The sequence below is a fragment of the Neofelis nebulosa genome, chromosome 7 (genome assembly GCF_028018385.1).
Source record: "Neofelis nebulosa isolate mNeoNeb1 chromosome 7, mNeoNeb1.pri, whole genome shotgun sequence".
In the NCBI taxonomy this organism is placed as follows: Eukaryota; Metazoa; Chordata; class Mammalia; order Carnivora; family Felidae; genus Neofelis; species Neofelis nebulosa.
The window spans coordinates 44,585,528-44,611,343 of record NC_080788.1 but is presented as its reverse complement, the minus strand read 5'-3'; the positions used below and the strand labels follow the sequence as shown (position 1 = coordinate 44,611,343).

At 44.3% G+C, this 25,816-nt stretch overlaps 1 protein-coding gene across 2 annotated transcripts in view; it reads right to left on the bottom strand.

Moving 5' to 3' along the window:
- RORA (RAR related orphan receptor A) overlaps positions 1 to 25,816 on the bottom strand; it is a 722,505-nt gene that overhangs the window by 381,114 nt on the left and 315,575 nt on the right. The window lies entirely within an intron of this gene.

Below are 25,816 nucleotides of genomic sequence, written 5' to 3'. Positions count from 1 at the left end.
TGTTTTGGCTTCTTCTACCTGGCAGTGTGCTCCAGGAGACCACCCAATGAGCCTTGTGAAATATTATTTTTCATGGTAATTATTTTCAACCTTTTGCTTGTTTCACTTAAGGATCAGGTTCTCCAAAAACTCTTTTGAAGACCACAGATGCTCAGGATATTTAATGAAAGTTATCCTTAGGGAAAGAGAAAAGCCAGAGCCGTGAGAGCCAAGAGTTTTGTGCCTTCATCCACCACACCCTTCTGGAGGCCCACAAGGTTCTACTATTTCAAGCAAATCAATCCACAACAGCATAAAGGTTCTCTTAGGGAACTTGAAGCTAATTAGTTGTTGAGTGTAACAGAGTGACGAAAATTAATTTTCTGAAGTTGGTCCTCCCCCCATAATTGTTTTTTTCTGAGGTTGGTGTTTTCTGGGATCTATCATTTGTGGGTTCTGACAGGAAGTAGGAGGGCTAAAAGACCACCACACGGTTAGAGTCAGTAGAATTATCCTTTTGACAAATGGTTTAGCTGACTAGAGACATCTGGGTCGCATGGGCCTTGAACTGGATTTTAAGGTCTTTCTTCCCAAGCCAAAGACAATAGTCGCTTTGGAAGTCCTGTATATCACTGCACTGGTGCCCATACATATTATCCCCTCACCCCCTTTTTTTGGGGGGGGAGGCTATATACTTATCACATATAAGAGACTTCACTTAATGGTGAAAAGATATTTGGACACCCCTCTGGGAACTACCTCCATGGTCAGTTAAACATCCACCCCAGAGACTCTTCTTCCCAACGTCCTTTCAGAACGACGTGGCAGGTACACATTGTGGGAGCTCGCAGAGGAGAGGGGGCATTCTGGGTGAAGGGGACAGAAGGGCAGGGCACAGAGCTGTGCATGAGAGGCTTATGGTCGGGACCCCTCAGAACAGTTCTGCAGGGCAGGTGTGCAGGGAGAAAGTCAGTCTTCTGGTGAGGCTGAGTAGTTCTCCCTGACCGATCACTGAGAATTGAGAACAGTACATTATGTAGGATCAACTGGGAGGATGAAAGTTGAAGACAGTCATAGAGGAAGGTGGGAGGTACCCAGAGTAAGAGGTAAGCCCACAGAAGAGTCTGTGTCACCCAGACCCCTGTGCTGGAACACTTCACCAAAGGTGGTGGAGACTGGGTATTAAGCTGGCTGACCCTGTCACCGACCAGAGTATTGCAAGACATTCTTGCTTTCTTTCCTATTTTTATTTTTTTTTCTATTGCAGTTTTATTTACTTTATCTTATTTTATTTTAATTTTTATCTATCTATCATCTATTTGTTTATTTAACTCCAAGTTAGTTAACATATAGTATAATAATAATTTTAGGAGTAGAATTTGGTGATTCATCACTTACGTATAACACCCAGGGCTCATCCCAACAAACGCCCTCCTTAATGCCCATCACCCATTTAGCCCATCCCCCACCCATCTCCCTCTAGCAGCCCTCAGTTTGTTCTCTGTATTTAAGAGTCTCTTATGGTTTGCCTCCCTCTCTGTTTTTATCTTATTTTTCCTGCCCTTCCCCTATGTTCATCTGTTTTGTTTCTTAAATTCCACATATGAGTGAAATCATATGATATTTTTCTTTCTCTGACTGACTTATTTCCCTCACCCACTTTTAAAACCTTTGTTATCAGATCAAGGCATTATGGGAGAGTCACACGACTTCAACCGACCTATGTATTACACTTATTGAGATGTTTGATTTTCTTTTCTGAAATTGTTTGGAAGGTTTGCATATTAGCACTTCTAGGAAGTTTTCAAAAAGCAATTCTATCTAGCATTCATCATTCAAATATTAACCTGTTCAATATACATGTATGGGACATCTTCTACATCTAGGACTTATGCCATGAAAACACAGTTCTTTCCTCAAGGATGAGTGAGACTGGCAGACACCCAGTTACAATTCAACATGCTAAGATGCTATTACAGAGGTCTATACAACTCTGGGGATTATGGCTAAGACCTTTTAGAAGTAATGTCATCTGAATCCAAGGGTGAGAAGCAGTTTAGAAGCAAGGCAACTAAATGGGAAGAATGAACATGTACATAGATGCTAAAATTTCTTGGGACCTAATGTAGTCTCATTAAAACTGAAAGCTTGTATGTCCTTCACCTGTTTCAGTGTGGTTCTCTCTTATCCCTCTTATTAAATATCCCAGTCTCCCCAAGGCCTATCATACTGCCTAATATTTTGTAAGAATACTAGAATGATGGTGAATGAATGAATGAGTGTTCTTGTGCCTTTTTCTGGCAAGCATTTCTCCCTAGGAGACAGCAAGTTCTCTGGGAATAAGGACTGGGATTATTTTATGTGATTCTAAGATATCTTAGGATCTAGTTGATTTAATTGGTGATTAAAAACAATCAAGATTTAGACAAGGATTACAAGCCAATTCAATGGACAAGGAAGAGCCTTTGAACAAATGGTTCAGTCACAACTGTGAGTCTACATGCAAAAGATTTAAACTGGACCCTTACCTCACATGGCACACAAGAATTAAAATGAATCACAGACCTAAACGTAAAAGCTAAAAACTCTAAAACCCTTAGAAGAAAACAAAGGATGACTTTTTGTGACTTTGGAAAAGGCGCTGGTTTCTTAGATTTGACACCAAAAGCATAAGTGACCAACAAAAAATACAAATTAGACTCCTACAAAATTAAAAATATCTGTGCTTTAAAGGACACAATCAAGAAAGTGAAAAGACAACCCCGAGAACAGGAGAATATCCTGACAAGTCACATATGAGATAAGGAATTTATTTCCAGTCCATAAGAAAAAACTCTTACAGCTCTTTAATAAAAAGACAAACAACCCAGTTAAAAATGGGTAAAGGATTTAAAGAGACTTTTCTCCAAAGAAGATGTAGAAAGGCCAATATGCATATGAAAAGATACTCAACATCATTACTGATTATGTAAATCAAAACCACAATAAGTTCCCATCTCACATCCATAAGGAATGACTAAAATAAAAATAACAGATAGTAACAAGTGCCAGAGAGGATGTGAAGAAGGTGAAACCCTCATACGTTGCTGGCAAGAGTGTAACATGTTATAGCCACCTTGGAAAACAATAGGGCAGTTTATGAAAATGTTAAACATAAAGTTACCATATAACTCAGTAATTCCACTTGCAGGTATATACCCAAGAAAAATGAAAACACATGATTGGACTTCTTGGTGACTTTAGCCCACGGGACTTTTTTGTGTGTTTTTAAGAGGTTTTTTTTAATGTTTATTTAAATTTGAGAGAGAGAGCACACACGTGCTCTAAAGCGAGTCGGGAAGGCGAAGAGAAAGAGGGAGACACAGAATCTGAAGGAGGCTCCAGGCTCCGAGCTGTCAGCACAGAGCCTGACATGGGACTCGAACTCACTAACTGTGAGATCATGACCTGAACCGAAGTCAGACACTTAACCGACTGAGCCACCCAAGAGCCCTGGGGACTTTGTTTCAAAGCAGCCTCCTCTGTCTTCCATCTCGTTCACCTTGGCCCGGAGTAGAATTCAGTATACATTTTTTTCACTATCCAAATGCTACTGTCTTTTCTCAATTTGAGAAATAACCAAGCATTTTTAATTGAAAACACCAATGTTCAGCCTAAAATGAATGAATCCACTCCAAAGTCTAAAAACTTAACAATTAGAGATCATACTCACTTGGGCTCATTCCTTGAAAGCTCAAGTAAACCCAACAACTAAAATCCAGCAGTCAAAGCAACTAAAAGGGAGATTTCACTTTTATGCTACAGAATTACATCTGAATGTACCCACCGTTTCTTTTCTTTGCAGATAACGGTAAAATTGCCTAAATCATACCAGCAGTGCTCTAATGAGACCTGATTTGGGTTCATTTCTATTCAAGGCAAACTAAACATGTAAAATGCCCTACTTCTAATGGCTCACCACAGTACACAAACCTTAAAAATGGATACTACTGAAGTAAATTTGGGCTGCTGAAGAACCGAGCACGGAGCCTAAATGAATAAGATTTTCCAATGTTAAGGAGGACGGAGTGACCTTCTCCTCACCAGCACTCACCCTCTTGGGACACAACCATAGCTGCGGATTCGGCGTTGCTTTGTTGGTGGCTGGTGTAACTGAGAAGGGAGGGAAATTGGAGCTGAAGAAACTGAAGATGTGATGAAACTACCTTGCTCCTTTGTGGGTTCACCTGCTTGTCCTACAGTGGTTGAGTATAAGTCATTCTCTGAGGCCAGTCCTGGTCCCTGGAAGGCTGTGCTTAGAAGAAAGCTCTGTTCCTCTACAAGTACTCTGTTAAGCTACATGACTAAATCCCAGCTTCCTATCACTGCTCAGACCTCTGTCTGAAACTCTGGACCCCACAGAAGCCGCAGCTATCAGAAGCAATGTTACTATGGTGACCTACTGTGCCTATTTTTCCAGATGAAGTAACTTGTGTCCAGAGGTAAGGTCCCCAAGGAACTGCAGCAGACTTGTTAAAAGAAAATTCTCATTATGCAGTCCTCCCTGTAGGTATCTAGAAATGGTGCTTTGTCTTATAATCTTTAGTCTTTGTTTCCTTAATTTGAGCTCTTTGGATTCCAGAACTCCAGACCTCCACTGTGTATCTCCCTGCTCTTTCAGTCCCAACCTGGCCACTCACCAGTCAGCTTGAACAGGTCTCAGGCCAGTACTCAAACACCTCTAACGACCCTCTAGTTCTCGAAGTCAAGATTTTTGAGGTCCAGTTGCCCTTGGACCTCTTGGCTATGTAGTGCCTCTACTGCCCATGTGCCTGTGTGACAAGATCAGGCTGTTTCCACGTGTTAGAAGCACATGCTTCATCTACACTAAGCAGCAGCAAAGAATAATCACCTGTGCTGTGGAGTGTACCACCATCAAGAACAAGGGTGATCCCGAGGGTCTCAGGGTCCACCGTGCTGAGTTTAAATCCTGACTTTGCTACTTGTTAGCCGGGTAGCGTCGGGGAAGTTTTGTTTGTTTGTTTGTTTTCTTTTTAGCTTTTTCTGAGCCTTGGTTTGTTGCTTTGTTCATTGGTAACATGAGAATGGTTACAGTACCTACTTCATGGTACTACTGATTAGTTAAAAGTATGTGAAATGACGTATATGAAGTACTTAGAACAAAGGTTGGTGCACAGCAAACGCTCAGAAATATTAGCTGTTGGTGTTATTTGGAGAAGCAAAAGCAAACAACTCTCAAAAGTCAATAAGACAACATGCCAAGCAACTAATTACATGTAACCTCATCATCTTATAAAATGCACTATTTATATAATTTGAAGCATTTTCCCACAAAGGACATTCAGTTTCTCCGATCAATTATTTAGATTACAGACTCCAAAGTGTGAGGGCTCACTTTAAGACAATATGAAGTAACATCAGTGGACAGCAGACAAAAGAGATCAGTAAAATCTCTCTCTGACAGCCTGATAGAATTGGGGTTTAGGGTCAGGCTCTGGAAATTCCTCATAGACTAAGAGGAAATGTTTTGAAATGTTATTTGGCAGAAACAAATAATTTCCTTTTTCACCACTTGTAAAATAGGACGCAAACCTAACCCTTCCACCCCAATGTGTCATTTTAGAATACTACTTCCTTTAAAAACAAATATACATGATCAGGATTGTGGCATTGTCCTCTGAGTCACTATAAGAAGGAGATTTATGAAATTTTTGACTGCATTCCCTGTTAGTGCGTTTGAAGAAAGAAATCTACGCCATCATCCATGGGTCCCCTAAGAGGGCCTGCACGCAGGATTTCTTTTACATAAGAGTATAAGAAGCAGATTTGCCTCCCTCCAAGACTGAAATGCTTTCTTTTGACCAATTACACCTCATGTTACTCTTCAGTGTCCAGGAATATGTAAGGCTTAATTAATGGCAACCCGGGAGGGCCCACAGACCTATATATTTCCATTCTCCCACACCCCCCCACCTCCCTGGAACTGGTCCTCATCCAAACAACAATCTCCCTGAGGCTAGAGATGTTGCCATTTCTGTAGGTTAAAACCCACTGAAGTGCAACAACTTCATTTCATTCAACCTAACTTTACCATTTATTTTTATTTTAGTTTATGGATGTGTTGTAGGCCAGCTCTAGGCCTCTGTAAAAGGAGAGAAGGTATAAATAAAATAAAATAAAATAAAATAAAATAAAATAAAATAAAATAAAATAAATAATGGTCTGATTTCTACAGACATTAAAATGATGAAACAAAAGATTAAATTTCATATATTTTTGCTTTGAGAAAACCAAAAATACAAAATAATTCTGCCAATGGGGTTAACTTCCCCCCCCCCCCCCTTAATTACAGGATTCCCTTCCATAAATGAAAACAGAGGCAGATAAAAATATACACATTTTGCCATTCACCCGCTCAGTCAACACCTCAGCCACCACCTTCTAACCCCCATTTTAACCTTGAGGCCTCTTCCTTGGCTCCCCCAAAAGGGCTCCTCAAAGCACCTCTTGAAAAGCAATGATGTAAAAGAATAAACATTAATTAGGAGAGAGGTGGGAACAATGGCCAGCACTCCACTTTCCTACAATGAGTCTTAATGACTCTTAACTTCACCATGACCTTCACACCTTTGGTCTGTTTATTACTGTCAGTCTGGCCTCTGCTTTTTTAGCTGTCCTTGCTTGTCTTCCTCCCTGAGACCCTGAGCTCCAGGGGCCTCCCGCAATGCACCCTTCCTGGGTACACCCACCATGGCTGCCATCTCGGAGAGAGATCTTTCCAGGACAGGGGCCCAGGCAAACACACTGAGCAGCCCCATCACTGGCCCATCACGGCTCCAGAATGGTGCAGTCAACACATCCCACCCTCCAGAAGTCCCCCATCTCAACCACTGGATGAAATAATCATTTGAATATTCAGGAGAATTCAACACCGTTACTAAAAAAACTGGGAACCCACTTCCACGATAGGCTGGCCATTAGAGCTGAGGCTCAAAGACACTGCAAAACACAAAATGGCCACTTTGCCACAGTCATCCCATGTTTTAATAACCCCCTAGGCTTCCTTTCACCACTAAAATAAGAAAGGGAGCAAGTGAAAGAGAAAGTGTTAGAAAACAGGGTGACTCCTTGGCTGAACAATAATTGCATTAAAAAGTGTCCTTGAGGCAGAGAGACCACTTGAGAAGGACATAACACCTCAAACCAGGGGGCCATTCACCAAAGGGAGGCAACATTTGAAGCTCTTTGCAAAATGTTTGCCTGCTTCTGTCTTCCCTTGTTCACCACAGGACTGGTGAAAAAGAAAGAGGATAAATATGTTTATAAAAAAAGAACCCATTCAATAATTCATCACCTTGCTGGCGCACAATATAACTACCACAAAAGAAATCTGTTTTCCTACCCACTGACCATGAATGGGCACCTGAGACTTAAGTATGGCTCAGAGCATTATCCTCATGTGCACGTGTTCCAGAACCGTCCCCGGCACACTATCCAGGCCAGTACTCAGGTGGTGCTTCCTCCTCAATTAGCCCTGCTGTTCCTGCACCTACCACCTCTTCTGCCCCCCCAACACAAAGCATGCTGGGTACCACCCAAAGTTTTGCTTTGCAGCAGCCAGTACAATTGACTAGACACAGAATTGTAGCTTGTTTTGCCCTAAGGTGGTGCTTTTCAACTGGGGGCAATTTGGCCCCCAGGGTACATTTGGCAACGTCTGGTGACAGTTTTGATTGATACATCTGGGGGTGACAGTGGCCATTGGCAGCGAGTGGGTAAAGGCCAGAGATGCTGCTAAATATCCTACCATGCATACGACAACTCCCACAACAAAGCACTGTCCTGCCTTCAATGCTGATAGTGCTTACGTTGAGAAACTCTGGCCTAAAAGAAACACCATGATAAAAATCTGGTGGACCAACCTCTCATTTCACAGATGAAGATACTGAAGCCTAGGGAGGGATAGTTAGACTGGGAGAATTCAGCCAGGTAGTAACAGAGCCAAGCAAGGCATCCAGGTTAGCTGGTTGTATGAGTCTTCCCTAGAGCACGTTTTTTTCTGAAAGGAATTGCTCTTAAAATGGCACTTAACCTCAGAAGAAAGGATACATACCTAAATGTAATCTGTGATTATCTGTAAATAGGAGTGTGCTCATTTTTCTCCTTTGTTCTGAGATGTCCAGCCTGGATTTATTTGGTTTGTTATTTTTGTTCTGCTTTTACAGTAAGCATTTAGTGCTTTTATAAGCAAAAAACATAACACACTGTTTTCACTTTGAAAGACTGTATGAACTAAAGTGAAAGTCAGCTTGACTAGTTAGTATTCATTGCTGGCAAGAGTATGGCAAGACCAGCATCCGAGGTGGTAGGGTGGGGTTGGGTAAGTGGTACAAATGGGGCTGTTTCTCGAAAACGAACCGGAAATATATATTCAGAGTCTTAAACACATTCAGTTTTTGATCATCCTATAGGAAATTTGTCCCAAAGAATTTCAAAGATTCACTTACCAGAATATGAAGTGAAGCTTTATTTATAATAAAAAACACTGAAAATAATACAAATGTCTAATAGTATGTGATTAGTGTAATAAATTCTAGCTTGGCTTGATAAAACAAATTATGGAAAAAGACAGTGTTAATCAAACCCCACATATATACAAACGATGGAATGCTAGCTATACAGCTGCTCAAAGTCATGTTTTTATTGTTCTAGCATTGGGGTCCCCATTAAACTAAAGTCTATGAGTCCAAGGATCTTGCCCTTTTTGGTTCCTTCTGCACTTCTGTATTCCTGGTACGTATCTAAAAATTAATGTTGAATGGATGAAATGAATGGATGGACATGACTGCCAATGAGTGACATTATCATAATCTGTATCCTTTTATTTTTCTCTGTTTTTCAAAGATAATCTAATGAGTTTGTATTACTTTTATAAACAGAAAAGAATGTGTAGATTATTTTGCTGTTGCAAAAAAATAAATAAAAGAACATAGTAGAACCTAAGTAAGGAAGGGGAAAAATGCAGTAGGCAAGGGCATATGAAAGGACATTCAGTGCTTGGGAAGCCCGTTCCATGACGCAACTGAGGGATGCAATGATACAGCTACCATGGATTCAAAATATGGGGATTATAATAACCCAATGGGCCGGCAGCAGTCAGTCCTTTGTTATAACTGGTTTACTCTTTCTGCATTCTTCCCTCACTTGAGCCTTTCTCCCACTGGTAACACCAAGAGCTAAAACAACAGAGAAGCCACAAATCAACAGACTCATGTGGTCAGAGGCTCCAGTGGCCACAAGATCAGAGGCATTGTGGCAGTGGAGGCTGGGGGTGCTTTTCAACTGGATGTGCGTCTGCAGCTGACAAATGGAATAAAAGAGCTATGCTGTGGTGCTCAAAATAGAACAGAAAAAAGTATCCCAAAGAGAGAGAGAGAGAGAGAGAGAGAGAGAGAGAGAGAGAAGAAGAAGAAAATGACACAGACATGAGAGGCTAGCTTCTGGAACAACCTAAAAAGACCAGTGTTAACCCAGACCCATGAATATAATTCTCACAGCCTTTGTAGAACTTTTTTTTTTTCCCTTTTCACAAATGCCTCATTGGGACAGCAACCCTGAAAAATGTCATCTGCCCTTTTCTTGGAATGGTTAGATCCTTATGTCACTTAGGTAGGAAAAAAAAAAAGTGCAATGATTTTATATATTTGACTACTTGTGGTCATCCTGGTGGGGCGGCTGAAGAAAATAAACAAACCTAGAAGTATAAATCAGCATGTGTGCATGGAGAGAGAGAGTAGAAGAGTCACAGAAGGAAAGAAGAGAGAAACAGAGAAAGAGAGACAGGGAGCATGTGCACACCTTACCAGAAGGAGCGGACTCAAGCAATCACTCTCTTAAGGTAGCATAAGCTGGAGTTCACAGACTGTCGAGGACCCTCTGCCCAAACCCATTCTCTCTTGCCTTCTTGATTTCTCCAAAACATAGAGAAGCAACACATTCCTTTAACAAGAAAAAAATCCTCTGTGCCCCGATGAGAAATAGAGCTCACATTGAAAACGGTCCCCCAAAGGGAATGTGAGTCATAGGTGTCTCATCTTTCTTGAGCACAGGTTTTAGGGACATAGAGGAAGGGTGAGACAAAGGCAGGAGTCACTGAAGGTAGCAGGCCACAAAAATGAATGTGGCTTTCTTCACAGCTGGCCCCTAAAAAGCAGTCTTTCGCTTGATTCCATGCAAAGAACATATGGGATTGTGGTATGTGAAGGATAGCTCCAAGTTCTTTGGTATTCCCTCCATTCAGAAGTGGGGTTGATTTCTTCTCTCCTTGGATCTAGGCTACCCTGTGGTGCTTTCACCAGGAGGGTAGAGCAGAAATGAAGCTATGCCTGTTTGGAGCTCATTCTCCGAGAAGATTGGTGGCTTCCACCAGCTTTTCTTGGAGCCCCGAAGTGACATGTAGTAAGTCCGACTACTCTGTGGTAGGGCCATGTGGAGATGACGTAGGAACACATGAAGGAGGGGAGCCCAACTGAGCCCTAGATTTCCAGCTGTCCCTGCCAAGCTACTGAATACACAAGTGAGGCCACTATAGACCCTTCAGACCAGCGCGGCTGTAGGTGAAAACCAACAAGTGACTCCATGTGATGTCACGCAAAACAGCACAATTGCCTTGCCGAGCTTTGCCTGGATCCCAAACCCACAAAAAATGTGACATCGAATAAAATGGTTTTATTCTTCAGTTCCAAAGTTTTGGGGTAGCATGTTACATAATAATAGATAGTCTAGGCAAGAGGCTTACAATGGCTGTTAGTTTTCACTATGAGTTTTGCCTCAGAAATAAATAAAGCCATCTATCCATCTACCTATTTCACCCATCTGAAATAAGAGATAAAATATAGTCTGTGCTTGAAATGCAAGACAATGCAAGTAGTGTCTGTCCTGCTCTGCCACTTGGCTAGTAGCTGACTCAGGCAGTTATAATCCTCTTTGAGCCTCAACTTCCTCATCTGCAAAACATGGATAATGACCCCTACTTGATGGAGTTGTTCTGAGTGTTATATGAGAAAGCAAATGTAAAGCACAGAGCACAGAGCGTGGCTCACAGGCGGAGGCTTCCAGAGGCTGTGATCCCCACAGCACTCGACCCAGCCTTGCCTCTTGTGTCTGAATATCAGCTTGTTTCTCTGCCACCTCATTTCCTGGACACTCTGACTGTTCCAGGCAAATGACTGCCTATTTGTCTTGTTTATATCGCAACCCAACTCCCTGCTAGAGCTTCCCCAAATAGAGGGCATCTTTAAAAGAATTCCATCTGGTATGCAGAAGGTCCTTAAAGGGAAAGACAGACAAGAACTTGTTACGTACAGAGACAGCATTTCCCCCAACTACATCAGACAGCATGATTTGATAGAAGGCAAACCATCTAAACACCCATAATAGAGACATTAAAACAAACAAACAAACAAACAAAAAAGATGTAGAGAGGCCCTGAAAATGGAGGAAAGAAAGAAAAAGCCAGAAGGTTCTAATATAGGATCTAGTTACATGACTAGGCTGGGACCCCTCTGTAACTTTCCTCCCTCTCATCTCATAGCTCACCAGGGTTGAAGCATAAGTAGGTCTCAAAGGCTTTACGCTGCAACGGTTCTGCCTACAACCGAGTGTAGGAATATCCCACATGAAAGGACCAAATTCCATGCCTGGGTGGTTCCTGTGGAACCTTTCCTTACGCTTGCTTATGTTAAACTCCTTATAGAGTCGGCCTGCCAAGGGCCACCCAGTTATAACCATGGATTTCAATTCCTCCTGAAAAACATTTCAACTCATTTGCTTAGTCAATATAGACAGCTTTGATCTCCACCTGAGGTGGGTCTACAGTAATGAAAAAAGCAAATTCTCCTGCATAAATGATTTATATGGGTGATGAAAGGCTTTATTAAAACTCTTCAAGAACAACTTAAGCCATTACTAAAATTAGTACGCCATCATCTAGGTTTTGCAATGAATGTGTTTTACGGCCACGACTTCTTCGTAGACAACTGGGTCCCTTCTGGAATGGTTTGGCACAGACTTGCTAAGTGTTTGTGGCACAGACTTGGAAGACAACTAACAACTCTAAAATCCCTACCATTTCCAAAGTCCAGACGAGACTTGTGGTCACCACATTTAAACCTAACAGCCTCCTAGAACAACATCATCTGTGACTATCTCCCTTCTGCTCCTGGACCACAAGACTGCCTTCCTCAATAGTTTATACTGCTTCTGGAAGTGATCTGGTCTTCATCAGGTTGTTGCAAATAAAAACCAAGACAGGTCAAAAGAAAGCTGGCTTCTTTGTCAGCACTGTACTTTGCTGTGCCAGAGCTGAGAGGAGAGAAAAAAATGAGAGAGCGAGAGTGAGAGCGAGCTGGAATTAGTAAAAAGGTTTCAAGTGCCTCTATGATCTTTTAACAGAGATGTTAAGCATATCAGATTTGCAACCCTTCACGGCCTGAAGGGATCTAGTTATTTGGTCAGTTGTGAAGACATTCTCTTGTTCCTACTCTATCATGCTGTCACTAGGGTGCACGCCTGGTTCATGATAAAAGGCAGCCAAACTGCGGTTTTAAAGGAATTTCAGAAGGCTCAGCATTATTGAAGACCCTTGCCAGGATTAAAACCAGGTTCGGGAAAGCAAAGTGCTCTACATATTATAGACAAGAGCAGAAGAGCAGAAAGAGAGACAAGGAAAAGGCAAAGGAGCACGAGTATACAATAGGTAGAAAAAAGTATCTTTACAGGCACTTTTGATGTGACTTCGGGGCCATCTATTTCTTTCTTTAGGGTTATACGCGCATGGTTATTTGGCATTTGGATGGGCAGAAGGTACGGAAGGAGCTTTTAAAAATAGCTCACTCTCTCTGGTGCAAGACAGTGCTAGCTTGAAAGGCTGGTTGTTCTCACGTACTAAGGCAGGCTTGGAGCTGTTCCCTCGCAAGTGCCACACCACGGCCTCACCTGTGCCTGGCTGCGGTGATAAGCAGGAGATGACATTCTGTCTCACCCAAGAGCAGCCAGACTCCTCGGAGCTTCCTTCATATGGTCTAACACTTCATGGAGTCTCATCATGACCACCTACAAAGAAGGCTAGTGAGAGCCTTTGGGGGGAGCTCCAAGGTGGTCTCTCTCTGTCCCTGTCTTGCTCTGCAACCCTCACCTCATCAACCAGGCTCCCGCCCTGGAGCTGTTCTCTCTCCCCTGGCTTCATACACACACCCGGTCATGCAATGGTTTCACTGGCTTGATTCACAGCACTTCCTCTGAGCAAGTGTTCCCTGGTTTTGTTGCTGTTGTCTCACCTGTCCTCCAGCGCTCCTAACGCTGGGTACTTTTCTGGCTCACCTCACGATCTTCTTTCCCTTTAAGCTTCCAGGCAGGTGTTTGTCAATTCTAGACAGCAGCAAAGACCAAAGCTGTCAGTGCCCTGTGTGACGGGAGCCCGCCACTTTGCAAGTCTTTCCTGAGATGGCAACAAGCCTCCTTCCCTGGGGGTCCCCCAGGGCAGACAGACTAGACAGATTGGCCCCTAACACCCCTTCCGCTCAGAGGAGTGGGATGGTGGCAGCAGGGAATGGACCTTTAGCACAGAAAGAAAGACAGTATATTGTCAACGTATACTCACTGGAGCCCAGAAGATGATCACAGCTAAGAGATGCTAAGAATAAGAGGGCTACCTCAGAGGTACCTTTCCTGACCCTTCCTTGCCAGGCCTCAGCCCTGGGATTAAGTCTGCCTCCCACGCACGGTCCCATGAGCATCCTATATATGCCCCACCACCACCCTGGAAGGAGCTGGCTACTTCCCACTTTGCTACGATCTTCTTGGCAGCAGGAACTAGGTCCTCTGGGGCTGTGCATCCAGCACATGCTGCATAGTTCTTGGTAGAGAGAGATGTGCCTAACTGTTGGCTGAGTGACTGATTGCTTAGTCCAGCCTCCTTTGGCAGAGGAGGAAACTGGTGCTGAGAGTGAAAGCGAGACAGGGTGGGAGGGAAAGGAATCAACCTTTCTGGAATACCCACAGACCAGCAGGCATCGTAGGCATGCGACCCTTATTAGTTCATTTTCCTCCCAGAACCCCGGTGAACAGGCTTCACTGCCCCGCAGACCTGTGAGTGAGTACTGGGACACACATGGATTTTTGGGAGACAGCCAAGTCAAGGTTCTAGACAGTCGAAAGCTCACGAGTTGGGGAGAGGGACCGCTGCACCAGACAAGCGTCTGAGGCCTTGTGGTGAGCTGAAATGGGAGCACCTCTGTGTGGGGAGGATGTTCAAGAGGCACCACGTCCCCCTGGAATTTAGATCTGGCCTCCCTTGCAGGCAAAGATACCAAATCTCCCAAGTTAAAACGTCTAAGGGCGGCAGACGCAGGCCGGGAAAACACAAAGTGCTGTCTTGCCTCCTTCACCTGTGTCCGTTAGCAGACTTAAATTTATAGCAGGTGGAACCCACACACTGCTGCAGGAAATGTGAATCATAACAACCCCGATGGATGGCAATGGATGGCAATGGATGTAAAAATACCTTAAAAGTATAAGAAGATTACTTCTGAAACCTGGAAATGACTTATAAAAGGTAAGAGATTATAAAACATCATCAAGTAATTTCCCGATTTTGAAAATAGAGGGAAATGTATTATACATATATACATGGATTCTAGAAGGTTCACTACTCACGGCAGGGATTAGGATTCTCAGGCTCCATCTTCCCACAATGAGTAACTCAGATGTCACCATCTTATTTTCCAATGATCTGTGCCGGACACAGAAGCATCTGTGCATTAGGTCAGTACTTGTTTCAAGCTACCTGCTGTTAGAACTGAAGGCACTTTCAGGATCATTTATCCTAAACTCCCGACTTTACATCCGTGCAAACTGGGAGCTCAGTGAGTTTTCTCAAAATTAAGTGTGGACATGGGCCTAGAAGACTGCATGTTTCTAAAATGTCTCATTAATACCGCTTTTTAACTATTGCCCATCCCAGCTCCTCTCAGAAGAATGCGGGTACACGTTTTAAGAAACGATATGTTTGCGATTAAGAAGGATGCTGCCTGTCCACACCATCCCAGCTTTTCTCTTGCCCGGAGGCCCCAGCAGCAGAAATATGAGCGTGTGAGCCATGGAGGGTGATGCTTCGGAGAACATGTGCTCCCATGGTCAGGGCGCTTGGCTCCGGGGCTCCTTTGCAGGGACCGCAGAGAGCAGCTGAGATAAGGTGTGGCCGATGGCTGTTCTGTTTGTGCCATTTTAGCGGAGCTGGGATGTTATGCAAGGAAATCTTTGGTATTGCAATGATCCTGGATTATAAATAATTTAGCATATTTCTTTGTAAACTGCAGTCCAGAATCCTTGCAAATAAGAAAAGGATTAACTTTTTTAGAAGTACTTGCTCTTGAGACTTTAAGTTCAAGGCAGAACAATGCTTGCCGTGGTAATTCCATCTATTTTAAGATCACAAAACCATACCAAGTTGAAACCAGAGCAGAAGATATTAATGCAGTGCTCTCTCTGAAGTGCCCAATAGTGGGACGAGAAAGCTTTCAAAGGGAATTAAGTAGACAGAGAAAGCTCCCTGTTCGTGTCCAAATCACAAGGAGGCGGCTGAATAGGATTCACAGTTCTCCGTGGGAAGGACCCACACCACAGCTAATGTTCAAAACAGGGGGGAGATGTCTTGGGAAGATCAAGGACCCAGAATTCTGCTGTCAGAATCAGCTGCCTGCCCATTAGAGCCTCAAAAGACCCTCTTCCATGTGCGAGCTGATATGATCCTGCAAATGAGCCCATTTTTCTCTTTCTAACTGGCCCAAACTCTATCTGAAGAAAGCTGTCATTATGTAATATTTCTTAAGTGCCCTTGATGTAAGCTTCAGATCTAGCGCGTGTGTGCGCGCGTGTGTGCGTGTGTGTGTGCAGTGGGAGAGAGTAAGGGGTCAGCGAAGAATAAGATGTACACACAAAGTAGAGAAATTGGATGCGGAGCTGCTCAGAACGTTGAAGAACAGACAAGCATCTGGGGTGGGCCTCCGGTCAAGGGGTCAGTACCTGGTTAGGTCACATGGACAGAGGTCAGGAGAGGAACAATGTTAGCCGCAGAGAGAGTCAGAGCCAGGGACAACTGAAGGGTCAAATGGGTAACAAAAGACAGAAGCAGAGAGGTACAGACTCAGAAACCACCAGCCAGCATGAGAGGGGCAAGGCTGGGGCATGAAAGACAAGAGACAGGTCAGCAAAACCACACCTCCAAAGCGTGGTCTCCAAGACCCTCCTTGATCTGGTCTCTTCCCTTCTTTCCAGCCTCATCTCCTGCTGTCCCACATGTGACACCTTATATGCCATCAAAATAAAAATGCAGCAGACTGTGTGTTTTTCTCCATTCTTGTCTTTATTCCTTGTGTTCTCTGTACCCAGATGACCCTTTCTCCCAAGCCCTGGTCTTTCATTTTCCAAGATTTAGCTCTGGAGTTGCCTCCTCCTGGAAGCCTTCCTTGCTCCCCAAATCTCAAGGCCTAGTGAAGTACCACTCCTACATGCTCTGGTGACATCACGCCCATTTCCAAGCTTCTGAGAAAGATGGCAAAACATTTTCATGCAAAGGGTCAACTCTGAACTCTGAAAGGGTCATGGCTGCTTGGAGGCACTGTGTTGAGAGGGATTCTGAGGCCTCACCTGGAATCACAAGGAAAGAATGCTATACTCTGGTTAAGGAGCCACTTCAGGGCATGGGCCATCATTTGCCATTTGTGCTCTAGACCAACATCCTCAATGGGCAGATGAGGAACCCGAGGCTGAAAGGAAAATACCCAGCCAGCATCACAAGGCTGGTTGACAGCAAAATCCCAACAGAAGACCAGGTCTTGGGATTCACAAGGAAAGAATGCTATACTCTGGTTAAGGAGCCACTTCAGGGCATGGGCCATCATTTGCCATTTGTGCTCTAGACCAACATCCTCAATGGGCAGATGAGGAACCCGAGGCTGAAAGGAAAATACCCAGCCAGCATCACAAGGCTGGTTGACAGCAAAATCCCAACAGAAGACCAGGTCTTGGGATTCCTTAACCCAGTGCTCCTTTGAAATAAGATTCTCGAGGACTCTAATCTGGAATACTGCAACTCTTCATAAATTCTTAGCTCTTTTCAGAGGAGGGGAACAATTACACGGCGACGGAGCCAGCGAAGAGAAACAAGAGTTCAGTGCTTGGGCACCACCTGCCTGAACCCGTGTCTTACAATGTTTCCTAACGCCTAAGCCTCCCCAAGTCCCTGCCCTTATGCTCGTCTCCAGTCGGCACTGTTGGCACTGACAGGGCCTGTTACCCAATGTGAAATGAAGACTTCGGAGCTAGCGGACTCTCCCGGTATATCACAAATACGCTCCTCCGTGTCAGGGAAAAAGCCTAAAGCAAGTTGAAGCTACCTTTCCCCACTTTGTATTTCACTCCTCACCCAGGAATCGGAAACTTTCCTGAGAAGGAAATATACTCAGAATGGTTTCACGAGAGGAACTCTTTCCCTGCCTTATCGTGAAAGGAATTTTCCAGTGGCTTCCAGCTTCGGGAGGCTACAGGGCATAAAGAGAAGGAAAGCTGGCATGCGCTCAGTCTGACAAGAAGCTGTCACGTTACTACTGTCCTTAAGTTTACCTGGGACATCTTACAGGATCGTGAAAAGCACTTTCCTGAGACAGTAAGTGGCGATATGCGACACGTGCTTGACGACCCCCTCTCCTCCCATCTCATGCTCCCGTGAGAATTTGGGATGTGAGATGAATTCTCCCAGCATGGCCCGAGCTTGCAAAGGGTCGCCTAACCTTTAACCTTCAGTTTGGTTAAATGGGCTGAAGGGAATCAAGAGGATGTCTGCCTTTATGCGCTTCAACAGCAAATGGCCCGCTTGGCCAGGTTACCCAAGGACACGGCTCTAACCAAAGACGGGAGAATTCCCAGAACTGGAGGCAAATGTGAGATGCTGATAGGACATTCCCTAAACCCCCTCTCCCAGAATGCTCAACAGCAATTAGCAACCATGTCCTCTGTCTCACCTCCGCTGTGTTTTTAGCAGCTCGGTTTCTTCAGAGGACAGGGCAAGTGGGAATGGGATTAGGCCGGGAGTCCTGATTTTCTGAGGGAAGACAGTATTATTGTATGTTTTCATTTCAAGTTTCTCTGAAGGACTTCTGGATAATGAAACCCCTACCCTGCCCAACTCAGACTCTGTCATCTTTGGGTGCCCACCTCAACCCTCCGTATGAAATTCAAGAAGCCGATTTGCAGGTGACTTCTGAGCAGCTGAAGAGACGTGTCCGCTGTATGTGTTTTTATTTTTTTCAAGTCCTACAAGAGGCTCTCAAGGGACGAAGGGGCATAGAGGAAGGAGAAGTGGGTGGCACAGCCTCTGAGGGATCAATAAATTCGACTGCTTCTGTACACAAGGGGAAGGATGGTGCAGGGAGGCAGATGGGAGAAGGAATCCCAGAGTCATAAATTTTAAAGCTGAAAGGACCCTTAGAAGTCACCTGGTATAACCTCCTCTCTTTTGTACATGAAGAAACCCAAAGTCAGAAACGCTAATGCCCAAGGTCACGCTACTTGTGAGGAGAGAAGCAGGACCCGCATTCTGCCCTCCCAGGTCTCTAATCCAGTCCACAGAGACTGGGCTGCTGTCACCCTGTCAGGAGCGGCATGAACGCTGCGGTACCTACAGGGTGACCCCATGCTCACCCCCAAGAGGCCTCCCATAATGCTCCTCTCCTCAGAACCAATGTCATGGCTGCTCACTTTCTCTAAAAACTATCTTCATTGGCCACATGGGCCCAGAGACAGCTCTTCCAGGGAAGAGCTCTCACGGCTGACTTTCCCTGTGAAGCTGGCAAAGCTGCTTCGGCGATCATTTTTTAACTCGGCAGCTCCCTGACAAGAGGATTAAAGCAGGCGGCTTTCAAAAAAGTCCCAAGAATAATTTAAAACTCAGTATGTTAATGCCCGCCTAGAGTTTTGGCCACTTTTGTGAAAACTCATAAATCTCTCCTGCCACACCCTAACAGTAATCACCATGTCACTGGCACGGCTTAATGAAATTTAGAAAAAAAAAAAAAAAAAAAAAGGTACAGTGAACCCAACCATAAATTAGGACCAGAAACCCAACTGTGTGGATGAAACTTTCGAAGTCACAAACCAAAACTGAGTGTGGAGTCACGAATGTGGGGGGGGGGGGGGGGGGGGCAGTCTGAGGGAGTGGGGGTGGTTCTTTAGGAGGGTGGCTCCTTTGCTCTTTCCTTCCTGCAAACAAGACAGGCCGAGGGACTAGAAAACAGGGCCTCTCAAACGTGAGCTCGAGTCAGAATCCCCGTGAAAGTGTGCCAAGCCCCAGACCGCTGGGTAGGCCCTGCTCCTTGGTTTTCTGATTCAGCAGGTCCGGGGTGGGGCCTGAGAATCCACATTTCTTTTTTTTTTTTTTTTTTTTACATTTATTTATTTTTGAGACAGAGAGAGAGAGCATGAACAGGGGAGGGTCAGAGAGAGAGGGAGACACAGAATCTGAAACAGGCTCCAGGCTCTGAGCTGTCAGCACAGAGCCGGACGTGGGGCTCGAACTCACAGGCCGCGAGATCATGACCTGAGCCAAAGTCGGTGGCCCAACCGACTGAGCCCCCCAGGTGCCCCGAGAATCCACATTTCTAACCAGTTCTCAGGTGGTGCTGATGCTGCCAGTCTGGGAAACCACACTTTGGGAACCTGTGGGCTGGAAAGACCCACCGAGGCCTCTGCTGGGGTGGGACTCAGCGGCAAGGTGGGAGATGGGACGTGGGGTGGAATTTCAGCATCGCTTCACAGCCACAGCAGGCAGGGTGGGAAATGGAAGCGCCAAGACGTGAGGGCCCCGTTGTCATAGCACCAGGGGTCCCTTGAACAGGGAGGTGAGCTGCGTGCTCCGGCTCCTTTAGTCACCTCGGAAAAGGTAATGCCTATCTGAGCAAAAGCAAACACCGGGAGGCTTAAAAGCCCGGGGTCCCCATGCTCGTTCCTCAAGCAGGAGGAAAAACGTCTTTATGGAGAGAAAGTGCAGTCTAAATAGAAAGTGGGGCTCGATTTCCACAAGCTCGAGTCAAAGAATCTGCTGAGAAGGCCACATGACACACGAAATGAAATCCAGGTCCTTGATACCCAGAGGCAAGAAAGAGAGCAGAAGATCCAAGAAAATCCAAACGTTCCTGAATTTCTACAGTAAACAGTTCTGATCGGATTCTCTTGCTATTTTGGAACATACATGAAGTTCATTAATTGGCACACATTAAACAGGAAAAAAATAAAAACATAAAACAAGAAGGTGCTGGAGGACAGATCGGTAATTGCTCCTTTAGAGCAAACCAAAGTTACTGAGAAAATCTCCTATAAAGGCTCTGTCAAAACAAGTCACTTAAGGATTAGCGAGAGCTAAATCCTCCGTCAGAGAGATTTTCCTCAACAGTCGTAAATGGGTTTTAGTATCGGAAAATCTTAGAAAATATACTTTCCCTGCCCCCACCCTCCTCTCAGAACGGCTCTTTCAAGAGCTTGGCATCCTGTGGAAGCACAGCGTTTCCTTAGGCTGAGCCTTCTTCTTTAAAAAATAAAATAAAATAAAATACACTCTGTCATTCACGGCAAAGTCAGTGGCTGGAAATAAACTGTGACAGGCACCCCGTACATGTTCCAGAGTCTTGCCCACACAATACACAGGCTCAAATACTGTCTTCTCCTCCTTCAGCAATTTCCCCAAGAACAATTAATAAATGGCTATTAAAAGCTAGTACTCTTTTTTTTTTTTTTAAACATTTTTTTTTTTTTTTGTCAACATTTTTTATTTATTTTTGGGACAGAGAGAGACAGAGCATGAACGGGGGAGGGGCAGAGAGAGAGGGAGACACAGAATCGGAAACAGGCTCCAGGCTCCGAGCCATCAGCCCAGAGCCTGACGCGGGGCTCGAACTCACGGACCGCGAGATCGTGACCTGGCTGAAGTCGGACGCTTAACCGACTGCGCCACCCAGGCGCCCCTAAAAGCTAGTACTCTTACTTCAGCTTTCCACTTCTTTCTGTGTGGTCTCTTTCCTCAAGATTTAACTGCTCCATTTATTCTTTTAGCGAGGAGAAGAGCTTAAACTTCTTCCTTAAACATGTGTAGGTGATTACTTTTTTTAATTAGAGAAAGGTAAACATTGATAATATCGAACTTTTTCACAGGCAGCCTTCTCAGAGTACACATTTTAATTCTCTCAGTAAAGGGTCTCCTGTTTTACTCTCTTAAAACCATCAATCAGGACTTGTGTTACAGTTCCGAGCAGTGTCTGCGGTTCCTATCACTGGATTAGGGAGGTCTGGCTGTGTTCATTAAGCTAGTGTATAGAAAAGACCCACTCACACTGGAAACACTTGGAGACGCTCTGGCATTTAGCTCCGTGAGAGGGTGACCTGGCAAGACCATTTTCAGATCTGCCTCCCAGATGGTCACACTCCACTTTTTCTGCCCAAACCTTTGTTCTCCCATCAGCTCTCAAAGCTAACGCACCCTGGACATCACCAGTGCCAATCAGTGGAAAGCTAACACACTTGCAAAATGCTCCACGCGTGAATAAAGATTGATCTTACCCCCTTGGAAACAGACTACGTTTCTAAATTTCCCATTTCCACCATGAGACCCTCAAAAAAACAAATCCATTGCCAAATAAAAATATTCTCCTGATATGCATACAGCAAGTCTTATTACAGACCTGGTTTTAGGTTATTCCTTCTCACTGTGTAATACGAGGGAATGACCCCAAATTCCAACCCCCAAATAGTTCCCTTCCCAATCTACTTCATTCCTAAAATTTCATGACTAAAAACTCCTTATGATATTTTAGGTACAGCTATACCCTTTTTACATTAAATTATTTCAAGAGGCAACCCATTAAATCTATTTAATCAGCAAGACTCTCTGGAGAGTTTAGCCAGTCTTATTTTGGTTACATCGCCAAGAGAATGTAGCCTTGGGGTTATACAGACCTGAGCTGGAAGCCAAGACCCTTTCCTAAGACTGTGAACTTGGGCAAGTCATGTCACCTCGAAGAAGCTCAGCTGTGTCACTTACAAAAGAAGAGGAATACCCACCCCTGAGAGGTGAATAAACAAACAGGAAGAGCATACTGAGTGGGGTTTGCCATCCAGACAGGGCTCAGTCATGTGAGTTCCCCTAATTGCAGGCTGGTGGGTCAGGGAAAGAGAGGTCAGGACAGATTATCCTCCTCAGGTGGAGGACAGATAAAGAAACAGGGCACATCCTGGGAAGGGCAGCTCCAGGAGGGGGTTGCCATATGCACAAGTACATGTGCGTGTGAGCGTTTGTGTGTGCGCACGTGTGCATGTTGTTTAATGGCAGCAGTGAGAACAAGGAGAATACCAGTCACCTGGGAGAGAGGACCGCAGAGCTTAAGTAACAGTTATTAAAAGGAGACAGAAGGCCAGAGGAGTTCCCCAAGGGCTGCCGGTTGCCTCCTCTATTCATCAGCCGACAGGCATCTCTACCCACTGCCTGACCAGTCTCCCTCTAGGTCTGCCCTGACTTGATTACATATCAGGGCCTTGATACTCATTACCTACCTCAAAAGTGACATCTCCAGATTTTTGCCCATGGGATTAATGAGTAATCAGGGTGTATACACAATCTCCACTTTGGTAAAGATCACATTAAACAGTTGCCTCAAATCTGGCTCTTGTAGTGGAGGGGGTATGAGTGCTAGATGAATAGGCAAAGGAAAACATGAACTAATGATCTTGGTGACACAAGTGCCTATTTTTGGGGGGTGAGGATAAGTTTCCCCTAGTCCGACAGACCATTGCTCAGAGAAGAGCCTGTGTTTTTGTGTTCCACATCCACTGGTTGGATTTGCTGTGGCTGAAGACATATTCTTGGGCCCCAAACTGAGACACTTGTTTCCAAGTGATCTGTGAATTTTATTTATGTGGAAGTTCTTATGAAATTGTACTTTCTTCGCAAAGATGAAGCTTACATGGAAGAGATAAACCTGGACATTTTACAATGCCTGCCCAGAGATCAGATGACACTTACACACACAACACTTACTTGATCCCCTAAGAGTTGGCAAGGATAGTCCCACATCTTAGTTCATTTACCTCCTCTTAAACACAAAGGCATGTAATTGGGAAAGCAAAACTGTGCCCACGATAAAGAAAGGAAGGCAAGACCCTTTGAAAAGAATAGGCGAGGCCCACTTTGTTAGAGACAAGATTCCATGCTGCCTTACACCCTTACTTCCTCCTATCCTTACCTTAGATGAGCAAATGTCGAAGATGGATCCTAAGGAGTAGTCAAGAAATGAAGTTTAAAAAAGGAAGCTCTAATTCTTGAGTGTCTACTATGTGCTAGGTATTTTACATGCAACAACTGACCCAACATTAGACGTGACAGCACAATGAAGCAGCATTATTTTCTCTACTCTATAGGCCAAAGAAGCAGAGGCTCGGCTTGGTCAAGCTGTAGATGACTAACTAACAGAGCTCATATTCAAATCCAGTTCTGGTGACTCCAAGGCATGAATGGGGGTAGATTCAGGGTGAACTACAGGCTTTGGAGGCCTTCTGTTTACTGGAGGGATGGTCTTAGTTCCAGGTTCAAGAAAGAAGAGGAATCAAAGCTGATAAACCTCTGTACAGCTCAGGTCCTACAGGGTTAAAATGGAGGCAGGAAGGCAGACAGGGTAGAACTCTTCAGAAAAATGAGGCGATGCTTTTTGGGAAACATCACACGGGGTTAGATGGTGAAGCGCTCCGAGGACAGCTATTCAAAATTACTGTGAAGAAGTTCTATCTAGTGCCCATTTTTCAGGGATCTGATAGGAGGGCATGGAAGTAGGGAATGGGGTGAGGGGCAAGGCATGATCTCAGGCTTATTGAAGGATGAGACTACAGTAAATGGTCCCTGGAACTTGCAGACGACATGTAGCAAGGAGTCTCATGGGCAGCACCTAACCTTCACACCATCTTCAGCCACCACTGGGTTCGGAGGTGGTCAACATCCAACTTAAGGGGAACAAGGAACAGCATTTCATCTCCAGGCTGCCCTGGGCAGGCCAAATGCAAACATGTTGTTACACATGCCATTTTCCAGCCTCCTCTTCTATCCTGCTTTAGGATCTCCTAGGCAAGATCTCAGAGAAGTAAACACAAATGCATCATTTTCAAAAGTCCTGAACAAGAACGGCACCGGCCACCAGGGCAGGACAAAAGCAGATTATCATGCAGTATGCTAACGTATATGTCCCAATATGGACACGGAGCCTTCACAGCTCTTGTCTGATTGAATGCACAAATATGGATTGGAAATGACATGATTACTAATTTTCTGAGAGGAAAAGGGGAAATCCAGTATAATGACTGGGTAAAACGTTAGTAATGAAAGGTAAGTAACCCAGACAGGGAGTTTCCTGAGCAAGCATAACCCGGCAGTTTTTAGCCACACTCCTTTCATGGGGTTCTCTTAAGGTTAGGTTGATAGACATGTGACGTGCTTGACCATCTACTGGAACTGCCTCTCGCCATCTCACCAGGTAGGGACGTCAGCAAAAATCCTTTTCAGCGCAAGTAGCAACCCACTTTCCAAAACAACTCTCCACCCTTTAAACTAAACAAACGACTAAGTAAACCCAGATTAAATACAGCTTTATCAGGACGGAGTTTGAGTAATCTCTGAATCAACAAAATGTGGGGAACGTGTGTACAGAATATCCATTATACAAATGTCAGACCACAAAGTCAAACTCTTTTTCAAGATGCTGTTGAGGACTCCCTAATCTAGCCAATACACGACAGCAAGGGAAGCCCAGAGTTATGCTAGCTTCCACCCAACAGCCTGTTTTTCCTTATGCAAAGATCAGGAAAGCATATATGCCACAGAATTATTTTAGTTGTTTCCTGAAAAGAGTAAGAGAGCCTTTTCCCCTTAGTCTGAATGGAAAGTTCTTTCCCTGAGCTGCTTTAATTGCTAGGGGTTAAGCTTGAACATCACACAACCTGACAATCACAACCCAACTGGCATCATTTGGTGCTTTTTAACTTTGTTGGGTACAAGGCACATAGACCCAGATTAAAAGGGTCATTTACTGTCTGCCAAATGAAATGTTTCAAAGTGAAATGGTTTAACCACATAATTAGGGGGAAAAAGAATTAAAATATTCACTCACAGAATTAAGTATGCTCCCACACTGATCAACACAGCAAAATAAAAACACAGTATCTTGAGAGTACACAGTTATTTGGATTGTCACGGGAGTCCTAAAACAGCATCTTCTTGATTTGTATTGAGACACGTGGACTGCTCTTTCGATTTTGCTGTGACAATAGTCCCAGATACTGATAGCACAAGGCTGAATATGCTTCAGAATCAAATAGAGCTGGGTCAAATACGAGCCTGTTTACTCACCACCAATGTGTGGTTTGGGCAACTGTCTTATTTCTGAAACTATCTTATATTCTACAAGATGACTACAGAACCTTCCTCGTATGCTTTTACACAGATATAATAAGGTAACATGTAAAGTCTTTGGCTCTGGCACATCCTACGTCCTTAATATTGTTGCTTCCCTCCTCCAACTTTGGGCAAAGGGATCTCACATACATGTCTCTGTAGTTTTAAAATCACGCCTATATGTGATAAGCACACAATAGATACTTCTTGTCATTTATTCAATAACAAACAACGATTATTTATCTTGTGTACTGTCTAACCCAGAAGTTCCCAAGCATTCTTCTTTCATGATTAATG